The following is a 10,341-nucleotide window of genomic DNA, read 5'->3' on the forward strand; positions in this document are numbered from 1 at the left end:
CAGACTGTACACGCTGCGGTCTCGTCTGGCCGAGGCCATTACGCGTTCGTTAGGCTAGCGAGTATTAGGCGTGCGTGCTTTTCGTGCTTCTTCCATGTACTAGTAACGTTGGTACCGCAGTTATAGCAATAGGTGGTGTCCAAATTCTGGCTGACATGAAAGGCTAATTGGTGGCTGAAAGAAAGGCCACCGCCCGATTCAAAGGGTTCAGCCTTATCCATCTATCCACACTGCGTCACGACAAGGTTCTGTCGCGTGAATATTGACTTCCGGGTCGTTTTTGTGGTTTGCTTTCTGCTGGCATTCCTTGCAGGCGTGCGGTTTCGACCTTTATTCTTTTGATATTTGCGCTTAAATTGCTGGAAATGTGGTGTTGTGCTCGGCTTCCAACTACGGCAACTCAACTAGAACGCGATACAAGAAGTTTCGAGTGTCGTCGAGTTGTGAACGGCGAAAACAGTTGGCCGTTGCGATCCGCTGGCTGACCGTCGACGGCGAGTTGCACGTAGCTAGTGTTTTGTCAATGGCAAGTGTTGGATAGCGCTGTAAAAGCCATGAAATTTTGTGAAGTAGGTTGTTTGCTCTCGTTCAAGAGCGCCAAGTTCTCTCTCGGGCGACTGGCTATGAGCTGTTTTCGCATGATGACGGTAGCAGCGAGCGGTCGTTCCAAATCTTCAAAAGGTTCGCAAATTGTGTTATTTGGCCTCCGTCAGTATAGCGTGATATGATATTGTAAGTACTGAACAGTTTTCTCCCCGGCCATTTCTGCTAAATGTAAGTTTCTAGAACCACGGCTGCTCACCAATCTGCTGCCGATGGTTGGTCTCGTTGCCTGACTAGGCCAGCGCCACCGTTAGCGGTTGTGTTGTACGGTTTATAGATTGTTGTGTAAGCAGTTATTTGCTGATTCAACTCCAGATAACGAAACATACTTTCGCCAGCGAATCAATCAGCGTGAGCACGCAGAAATAGAGGGTTTACAAAAGTACGTCTGGCAACCGTGAGCGGCCCCCAGATCCCACGCTGGCCGCCATATTTTGTTCGCTCCATCCGTTCGCTTCGTGTCCGTCCGTCAGCGCTCGCCGTTCTGTTCGCGCTTTTCACGTTTTAACCCAGTGTGCTGTGCTTGGACCTCTGTTCGGTCCCTAGCGGTTTCTGTTAGAGACGCCTAGAAGCGTATTTTGACAGCCGAGACGTGGCAGGGCCCACCCCACCGGCTGCGCTGCCGAGTGCAGTTACAAATTGCTCTACGAGTCGTGCATGCCCCCCCCCCGCCCCTCGGCAATCCGCAGCGCCATCCCTATCCAGGTACAGTATTCAGAGTTCTGTAATGTGGATTTTTTTTGTCTGTGCGCCTTTGTTGTTTACTTAAATGCCTATGAGAGATCATCGCGAGTTTGTTTGCTTGGTTTGCGCAATCACCGTCACTCATCCCACTGGAAGATACTTGGTTGGTGAAATGAGCGAGGATGCATTTTATTTTATGATAAAAGGATCATGCGTAATTTGACGTAAGTTGGAGTGGCGCTTAGCACTTTCCTTCCCATGCCGTCGACGCAGTAGTTGGCATTAGTCTCGGAAATAATCGGGGGCTGCGTAAAAAAAAAAGTGTCAGGGTAATTTGTGCTTCCAGTGATTGTATATTGATTGGTGTGCGATAGGCGATGACGAGTTAATAAAATCTTTGTAATTAATTGATGAAATAAAGAAACGAAAAAAAGAAAAATTGGAAAGTAAGGGTTTAAAGGTGTCTGAATGAAAAACCAGTGCTTGGTGATGCTAAGGAAGAAAATTTAGAATGTGTAATTGATTAATTGAAATAATTGAAGAATGTGTTCAAAAGTGTCAAATTGCTCAGAATGGAAAGCCGATCGTTGCTGACGCATGCGTATTGGTGTATAAGAATATAAAACGTCAAATAAAATTAAAATAAATAAAGAAATAATAGAAATATAACATACATAACATATAACATACTACACTTGTGTGTAGTATGTGACTTTTGATGAATTCATATTTCACTGCATTGTATTCTTTTCGCCCCTCCTACTAGAGCCCAGTTAGGGCCTGCAGTATTTGGTAAATAAAATAAATAAATAAAAGAGCTAAACTATAACACGCGAAGAAAAAAACATCGTGCGTGTGTGTATGAGAGAGAGATACTATCGCGTTATACCTTTAATGGCGGAGCTTAAGTGACCCTTTAATTTTTCTATAACGACATGATATAATATAAATCTGATTTTATGAACACAGCCAGTTGCACAAAGCACAAACACTTCGCAGTAATGTGAGTTGACCTTTCAAATTTCTTTTCGTTTCAGCCGAGTCCTTCCTCCCCCGAGTTCCTCGAAGCTTCCAATGTCAGCGCTTTCATATGAGATTACTGCTTCAAATGTTTGCTTTCTGACAGAGGAAATAAACAAGAACTTGACATATTTAAAAATTGCTGTGAGTTTCAGGTAGCTGTGAATTAGCGAATCACCGGGAGACTCAAAAAAACACAAAAGTGAAGCGCACGCTTCGTTATTTTATAGGCCGCGCTGGCAGGTATAAAACCTGAGCTGCGCGCTCTGGACGTGGACCGGTCGAAGCGGGCTGTACGTGATCATGTTACAACACACTAGTGGAATGTCATCTTTTCCTGCTTTTCTAGACGCCGCGGGTTTGGCAGCCGCTTGCTTTTGCAGCGTGAAACACGCACCTCGGGCGCACTAGACAACCGTATTGCTCTCTGCACCAAGCACTACCATTTCGTACGACTGTAAAAAGTAGTTTCGGTAATCATGCCTGTGTCTTAAATCAAATACACAATGGTAAATGTAACCTACGTACAAAATGTTTCAAAGAACGTATTTGCACAATAGCATTCGTTACACATGCATTGCTCCTTCTCCCGTGTCCTCCATCGCAGCATAAATTTATCCTTCAAGTTCACAAGGCTCCATAGCGCGCAAAACAATTAACCTTGCTGTTTTAGGCGATAGCACATTCTGTGAGCTTGCTCTCAGTCAGAGGGACGTGCAGTAATGCTTTACATGATGCAAGTGACCCTTGTAAAGCCGATTAGGACTGCAAACGAACGGCCGCATACACGCGTATACCATGATTTCGTGCGCGTCTATGACGTGCGCTGGCTGCAGTAGGGCACGCAACAACATGCTGGCATCATTCTGAATCGAGCTTGGAGCTAACAGCGACTGCTGTGATGTTAAAAAATTAAACAATCGCTTGTGAGCATTCCAATGCACCTTCCGGTGCATGCATGGGTTCTACGAAGGCGCACGTTGACAGCGTACTCGATGGGAGGCGCGGGCGGACTGAGCAAAACATGGCCGCGGCGCACAGTTTCTATTTCTTTCACTAGATGGCGCTAACTTTTGTAAAGCCTCTATTGCGGAGAAATACAAGCAAGATGGATAAAGTTTCCTGCTTGTCCAGACCTGCTGGTGCTGTAATGTTTAATCTTGTCCTAGCTGTGTAGAGAGACAGTTAAAGACTGTTGCAGGATAAAAATTAACAGCATTTTTTTATACTCTGGGTCAGTAATAAAAATATTCACTTCCGGACAGCTCTAATATATATTGTCCAGCTATTTTTCATCTTTCATTATATGGCACGTAGAAAAGCTGACAGCTGAAATACATGGTATAAAACCAAATTTTGCTGTTCAGCAAAGCAGTTTTATGATGGCCTAAGTGCTGCTGAACGTGCATGCGAAAATTAAATGAATGTACTACTTGTGATCCAATGCAAGGTGCTGCATACATGAAGTTCATGTGTTATCTTCAATCGTAGCGTGGCTTTCAGATAGAAAACAAGGCACTGGTGGCCATTGGCTATTTCAAGAAGTGCAAGCAAGGTAGGCAGAGGCTGGCCTAGCTAGCAGCTTTTATGTCTGTGGGTAAGAAGTATGAATCTTGCCGATTTCTGTGCTCAGTGCATTTTCTTACAGCTTGCTATTACTCGCCCACAGGTCTATTGAAGCTCATTTCTACAGCCTGTACTAGGCATTTTGCCACAATATACTATTGCTCTTGGAGGTCATTAATCACATGTTGTAAAAAATGTGCTGCAAAAGTTCTGCCGGTGAAAATAATATACGAGGTGTAATTACAGTACGAGAATGGTTTCCTATTTCCAAGAATCTTTGCTCTTTCATGGCTGTATAATAGACTATAGTCACTTCTATCATTGGCTATTTTCTTGTGCCTGACTGTTTCTCTGGTGCCCGTAGCAAAGCTCTGCTAAGCATTGATACTTTGCTTTCAATTGATGTTTTCATTATGAAGAAACACAAGACAAGTTGACTTTATGCCTGGCTTTTCATACTTGACTCCTTTACCTTGAACACGTTGCATATAGTGCAGTACATTCCCACATTTCAGTATGTCTGCATTAACAGCTTATGTGCCTACTGGAAACATCTTAATGTACACAATCTAGTTTTTCTGTCCAGTCAGACTCCAAGCAACAAGTATAGCTAGAACAGCAAAATAGTTACAGGCTCTTCCCAGCTTTGATTGGAAGAAATGATGGTTTTGCATTCTGAAGTTTCTGGAGGTTTCAAGAGATGCCATTACAACAAAGCATTTGTTTCAGCACTTCCCTTTTTTTGACTGATATAATGCAGCAATCAGTATTGGGCAATCAAGCATGGGAATTTCAAGCATGGAGAGCTTCCACGGTTGTATGTGAATGGCGTAAAGTGTCCCACACACTATGCTTGCTTAATTTTGTTTACGAGTGGGGTTTTCTCGCATGCACTGCAGCCTCGGCAAGTGGATATATGTCTCTCTGACTGCCAGAATAGCTACATTACTAGCCAACCCAGGCCCTCAACAAGCATTAGTAGAGGTTTTTGGCCGTATAGTCTTGGCTACATACATGTTGGGGTATGATATGCATGCAGAATGAATATAGCAGTGCTAAATATGGAACTCATGCATCATGCGCTGCATCTTCGTAATACAACTCAAGTAAAAATCAAATGCTTGAGAGATTTTTATTTATTTCATGATCCTAATGTTTTCATTGATTGACAGTATGATGTTAACCATGATACAGTTCTTTGGCATTCTACCTCCTACAGTTTTCAAAAGAAAAAAAAACTAGCACATATGTAAACAAAATAAGTTGAGCTGTCAAGAGCATGTATCTTAATATAGCATTGTGCACACTTTTAAGGTTTAGAAGCACTGATAAGTAAATCTAGATCTTCTGGAGAAATAGCACAACACTGTTATAATCGCATGTCACAATTTTAGCTGAGCAACTAAAACATTGTGTATCGGCTGTGCTTGGAGGCAGCTGCAGTACACCACAGGACAAGAAATCCTAGCTGCTCTGACTCTCTCGGGCAGTGCAGCATAAACCGAAAAAGCTTTGTAAAGGCTAAAAAAAGAAGTGCACAATATCTGCCTGGTATTTGCATGCTTTCAGCTCTCCGCTGTCGCAGCTACACCATGCGCGACAGTTCGCTTCTATGTATCGCTATACTGCGGTTGCCGGCAGTCTAATTATCCAGCTTCTGCTAGCGAAAAAGCTCTAAAGAATGCTTACTCTAGTATATATTAGAGATATATGTAGCGACTGCATGATAACATCAACGAAAAACGAACTTTGGCCGAATGAATGATGGATGCTAAACTTAGCGTGAACAGACGACACACGTGCTAAAGGTTGCACTTGCAACAATTTTTTACCCGAATCTTCAAATACTAAACGTTAAATGGGGTCATAACGTGTGCAGATCATTATGACCTTTTCTACGACTTCATTCGCGCATATAAAACACATGCAGAGTCGAATTTAAGCTTGTCGATGCCGAGTTTCATTATTATTATTATTTGAAACTTTATTGCCGCCGATACAGGAGGTTCCCCTACTCCCCCACCCAGGTACGCAGACCCGAATAGGGGGCTGGGACTCTGTGACTAGAAGCGCGCAACGATACATTGATTATTTGCGGCCTCAGCCGCCAGGTGGACGACTTCTTTTTGGGTCTCAAGGGTTTCGCTTTGGAGAAGGGATTCCCAAGCTTCCGTGTCATGAATGTTGGCCACTGCCCCAGGCGAAAAGGGACATTGCCAGATTATGTGATCTAGTGTACCTCTCTGTCCACAGTGTTTACAGTTTTCGTGTTGTCTGTCATCTACTTTTAAGTGGTGCAGCCATACCAAGTTGGGGTAATTTCCGGTCTGTAGTCTGCGAAGACTTTTGGCCTCTTCGTTGTTTAGCTCTTTATGTGGAGTGGAGAATGTTTTTCTGTTTAGTTTGTAGTATTCATAGATCTCGTGGTAGGTGTTTAACCTCTCCTCGGGTTCTGGGTTGTCGACCTGCTCGACGTTCGTCCGGTGCTAGATATCTCGGGCGAGCGCGTAAGCGGCTTCGTTTCCAGACACCGATTCGTGGCCTGGGGTCCATTTTATTGTGATCTTCCGTGAGATCTCCCTGGATTCGAGAATTGTCTTAGCCGTGGATGACAATCTTCCTTTTGTCAAGTTCCAAATGGCTGTTTTGCTGTCGCTTATAATCACTTTAGCTTTTGTGCCGACACAGGCTAGCGCAATTGCTACCTCTTCAGCGATGACTGCATTTCTTGTTTTTATAGACGCCATGATTAGAGGGGCTCCGGCTCCGTCCACCACTGCTGCGACTGCAGCTCCCGATTTCCCGGTGGCTGCGTCAGTGTACGCCACGGAGTTCGGGTCAAGCTTGCTCATCGCCTTTTCGGTAGCTTTGGCTCTGTCTTCTCTCTTTGTTGTGAATGGGGCTCATGTTTCTTGGCATGGGTGGGATGTACAGGTTGGTTCTGCAGTTTTGCTGAGGTTGATCTTGGGGTCCATCCCTCTGTCGTGCTGGAGCTCGACTCATTCTAGAATTTGCCTTCCCGTTTCGGATTGACTGAGTCTCTCCATTTGCGCTATTCTTATGGCTTCCATTATTTCCTACCATGTGTTGTGTACCCCTATTCCCAGCAGTCTGGTCGTAGAGGTGCAGCTGGGAAGGCTGAGTGCGCTTTTGATGCTTTTCCTTATTACGACGTCTATTTGTTCCTTTTCCCTTACTGCCAGGTTTAGGTAGGGTGTTGCATATCTTACCCTACTGATTATATAAGCCTGTACTACTTTTAGCAGGCTCTTTTCTTTGAGTCCCCTGTTTTTGAGAGAGACCCTTCTGTTGAGACCCGTTACTTGTGCAGCGTAGTTCTGTAGTTTGGCTATCAGGGACCCGTTTCTGCCGTCTGCCTGGATGATGAGTCCGAGGATCCTAATCTGGTTAACCTCGGGCACTTTTTGACCATCCACTGTGATTTTGAAGGTTGGCTTTTCCTTTTTGTTCGTGTAGATTAGTAGCTCTGATTTTTATGGTGAACACTTGAGGCGTATATTTTCCGCGTACTCTGTGACCATTCTAGCGGCGTGCTGGAGTTTCTCCTGTATTTCTGCGTCCGAGCCTGTGTTTAACAAAATGTTGATATCATCTGCGTAGAGGCTAAACTTGATTTCTGGTATTGTTTTTAGCAGGGAGGGGAGGTTAATCATTGCTATGTTGAAGAGCAATGGCGAGAGAACCGAACCTTGTGGTGTGCCTCTGCCTGTTGTCCTGATGATTGGGGATTCTGTCTCTAGGAATTTTAGCTTGAGTCTTCTCTCTGAGCGAAAGCTGCTTACGTAAGCGAAGGTTCTTGCACCAATTTTTAGATCTTCGCGGTTTTTGAGGATTGCGTCATGCCTTACATTATCGAAGGCCTTAGTTAAGTCTAGGCCAAGGATGACTTAAGTGTCTTTGGTTTTTCTCTTGTCCATGATGTCATGTTTGAGTCTCAGCATGACGTCTTGTTGTACCGAGGAGCCTTTGGAAGCCAACCATTTCATAAGGCCATAGTCCTTCTCCATCCATATAGTTGGCAAGTCTTGTTTTGACCACTTTCTCCATCAGCTTCCCCAAACACGAGGTGAGGGAGATGGGTTTTAGATTTTCCAACTTGTGTGGCTTTCCTGGCTTGGGTATAAAAATGACATCTGCCGATTTCCATTGTATGGGGAGCTCACCCTCCTCCCATATTTCCTGCATGTATTTGGTAAGGCTGACAATGGAGTCGTCGTCTAAGTTCCTGATTAGTTTGTTGGTTATGCCGTCTGGGCCGGCAGCAGAGTTCCTTTTGAGGCTGGCTATCTCTGCCCTGACCTCGGATTCTGTTATCGGTCGATCTAGCTCCGGCTTGTCTAGTCCCCGATATGTCGGCAGCTTTTGGTTGATGCCATCTCCAACGTAGATGTCTCTGAGTTGATTGAAGAATTCTTAATCTGTGCCCTCAAAGACGTGTCTTATCTTCCGCTGGTTTATGCTCGAGTTGGTTTTGGACTGTGCGGGGCATAACAGGTAGCGGAATATGTTCCACGTTTTGGGGAGACTCATTTGTTTCTCCATGTTGTCAGGATTATTTAGCCAATTTTGTTCGCATAATTTTACAGCATATTTTTCAATCTCTTTGTTGAGTCTCTGGATTCTTCTTCTTAGGTTTCTATTTCCACCTCTGTCCCTTTAGTCTTTTTTCCATGCTCCTTTTGGCCTCCCACATGCGTAGCAGGTGTGGATCCATGATGGCGGGAGCGTCATCTTCTTCCACGGACCTGTTTGCGAATCTGTTCAGTCCATTTTCTATGTCTTCGACTCTACCAGACGATGTGTTCTGGTTTCTCTCTTCTCTAAATTTATCCCAGTCCGTGAGCCTTTGTGGATTTCCTCTTTTTTGTACCAATTTCATCTCTTGAGGGATCGTGTGTTTTAGAATGAAGTGGTCGCTGCCCAGATTGTGGGTAGCATTTGCCCATTTGAGTCCCGCTAGGTTTTTGGTGAAGGTGAGGTCTGGCGACGTGTCTCTTGAAACACTGTTGCCAGCTCTCGTGGGAGAACTTGGGTCTGTGTGGAGGGTGAGTGCTAGCTCTTGCGCATCCTCCCAGAGCTGCCTGCCTTTCTGGTCTTGTTTGTTATACTCCCATTCTTGGTGCGTGGCATTGAAGTCGCCTGTGATGAATAGGGGGGCTCTGCCGGCTGTTTTGATAGCGTTCTTGAAGAGAGACCTAAATCGCATTTTCCTTTGCTTCGGTGTGCTGTATACGTTGAGAATAAATATGCTTTGCCCGTTCTTGCCACCCGTGATAATTTCTACAAGAACCGTTTCAATATCTTTGGGGGTAATTTCATGCTGGATGGTCGTGACATTTTTTTTTGACGAGAACGGCTACTCTGGATTTGTTACCTCTGTCACTGACGTAGGCTCGGTAGTTAAGCTGATTTGCGCAGTTTGTGCCTGTTTCTTGAAGCGTTATTGCTAACGGTAGGGTTTCTTCTTGAGCTAGGTATTGCTGTAAGAGCGATTTCTTGCTCTTATAGCCTCTGCAGTTCCACTGTAATATTGTGGTGGAGGTTTTGAGTGTTTTTCTTGATACGGATCAGTTCATCCTTATTGTTGTGGCTGTCCATTTTGTTCAGCCATGAAATATTCTACGTTGTTCGCAGGTCTTTCTCGGAAGTTTTTGAACTCGTTAGCTAAGCACTGTAGTTGCGTAAAAGTGGCTTCCATGGCTTGCTTCAGCTCTATGATTATGTTCTCTATTCTGTCTATTCTGCTGATTGTGTGTCTCATTGTAGCTTCAAATTTTTCCTCCATTACAAAGTTGTTTTCTAATTTCTCTGCGCACCTTCGCTTGGTGGGTGGAGGTTGGATGGAGCTTGTCTTCTCCACATTGTCATTTGGTGTTCTAGGGGAGTGTTTGGGCGTGGAGGAGGAATCATTTTCTTTTAGAGGAATGACAGTGGGTACTGGAGTGTTTATAGGAGTGTGGATTTTCTGTCTAAGTGTTTGCATCTCCTGCTTGAGTGACTGAATGACATCTTTGAGCTCTTTGACTGTATCTCTGAGTTCACGATTTTCTCTCTCTAGTTTTTGAGTGTACTGTGCAGGCTGGGAATCTCTCTTGTCAAAGCTCACCTCTTTGTCGGCTTCTGCTTTTTTCTTAAGGCTCCATGGCTCGTCCGGCGCTCGCTTGGCCTTGTCACCCAGGATGTCCGCATGGTATGCTGCCCTTCCTGTGGATGTCGACCTCGAGCGGCACCTGCGAACAGGGGACGGGGAGGAGGCAGAGAGGGGTGGGAGAGGGGATTTGCTTCTGCTTCTCGGTCTTCTTTCCTGTAAGGGGGTCTTGAGGATAGGTAATATTTCGTGTCCTTCTTGGCTTTCAAGTGCTTCTTCCAGCATCTTCTTCTCCCAGTAATTTTTCTTGACCTGATATGGGGTCCGAAACATAGCTCTGCATTTCTTGTCCCCTAGCG

General features: G+C 44.8%; 1 protein-coding gene across 2 annotated transcripts in view; it reads right to left on the reverse strand.

The window, feature by feature from the left end:
• The window catches only part of LOC146207157 (haloacid dehalogenase-like hydrolase domain-containing 5), a 52,867-nt gene extending 42,849 nt beyond the window's left edge, over positions 1 to 10,018 (reverse strand). Inside the window, exon 1 of one of the 2 annotated variants that reach the window (XM_084604858.1) lies at positions 10,001 to 10,018. The gene's annotated coding sequence lies outside the window, so the exon portion shown is untranslated. Of the gene's footprint in view, positions 1 to 802; positions 820 to 10,000 lie in introns of those variants that run through there. The other variant, XM_084604929.1, reaches the window with a different exon arrangement.
• Between the last annotated feature and the right edge of the window lie 323 nt (positions 10,019 to 10,341).

The sequence above is a fragment of the Amblyomma maculatum genome, chromosome 1, assembly GCF_055883805.1.
Source record: "Amblyomma maculatum isolate TAMU_Amacu chromosome 1, ASM5588380v1, whole genome shotgun sequence".
Classification (NCBI taxonomy): Eukaryota; Metazoa; Arthropoda; class Arachnida; order Ixodida; family Ixodidae; genus Amblyomma; species Amblyomma maculatum.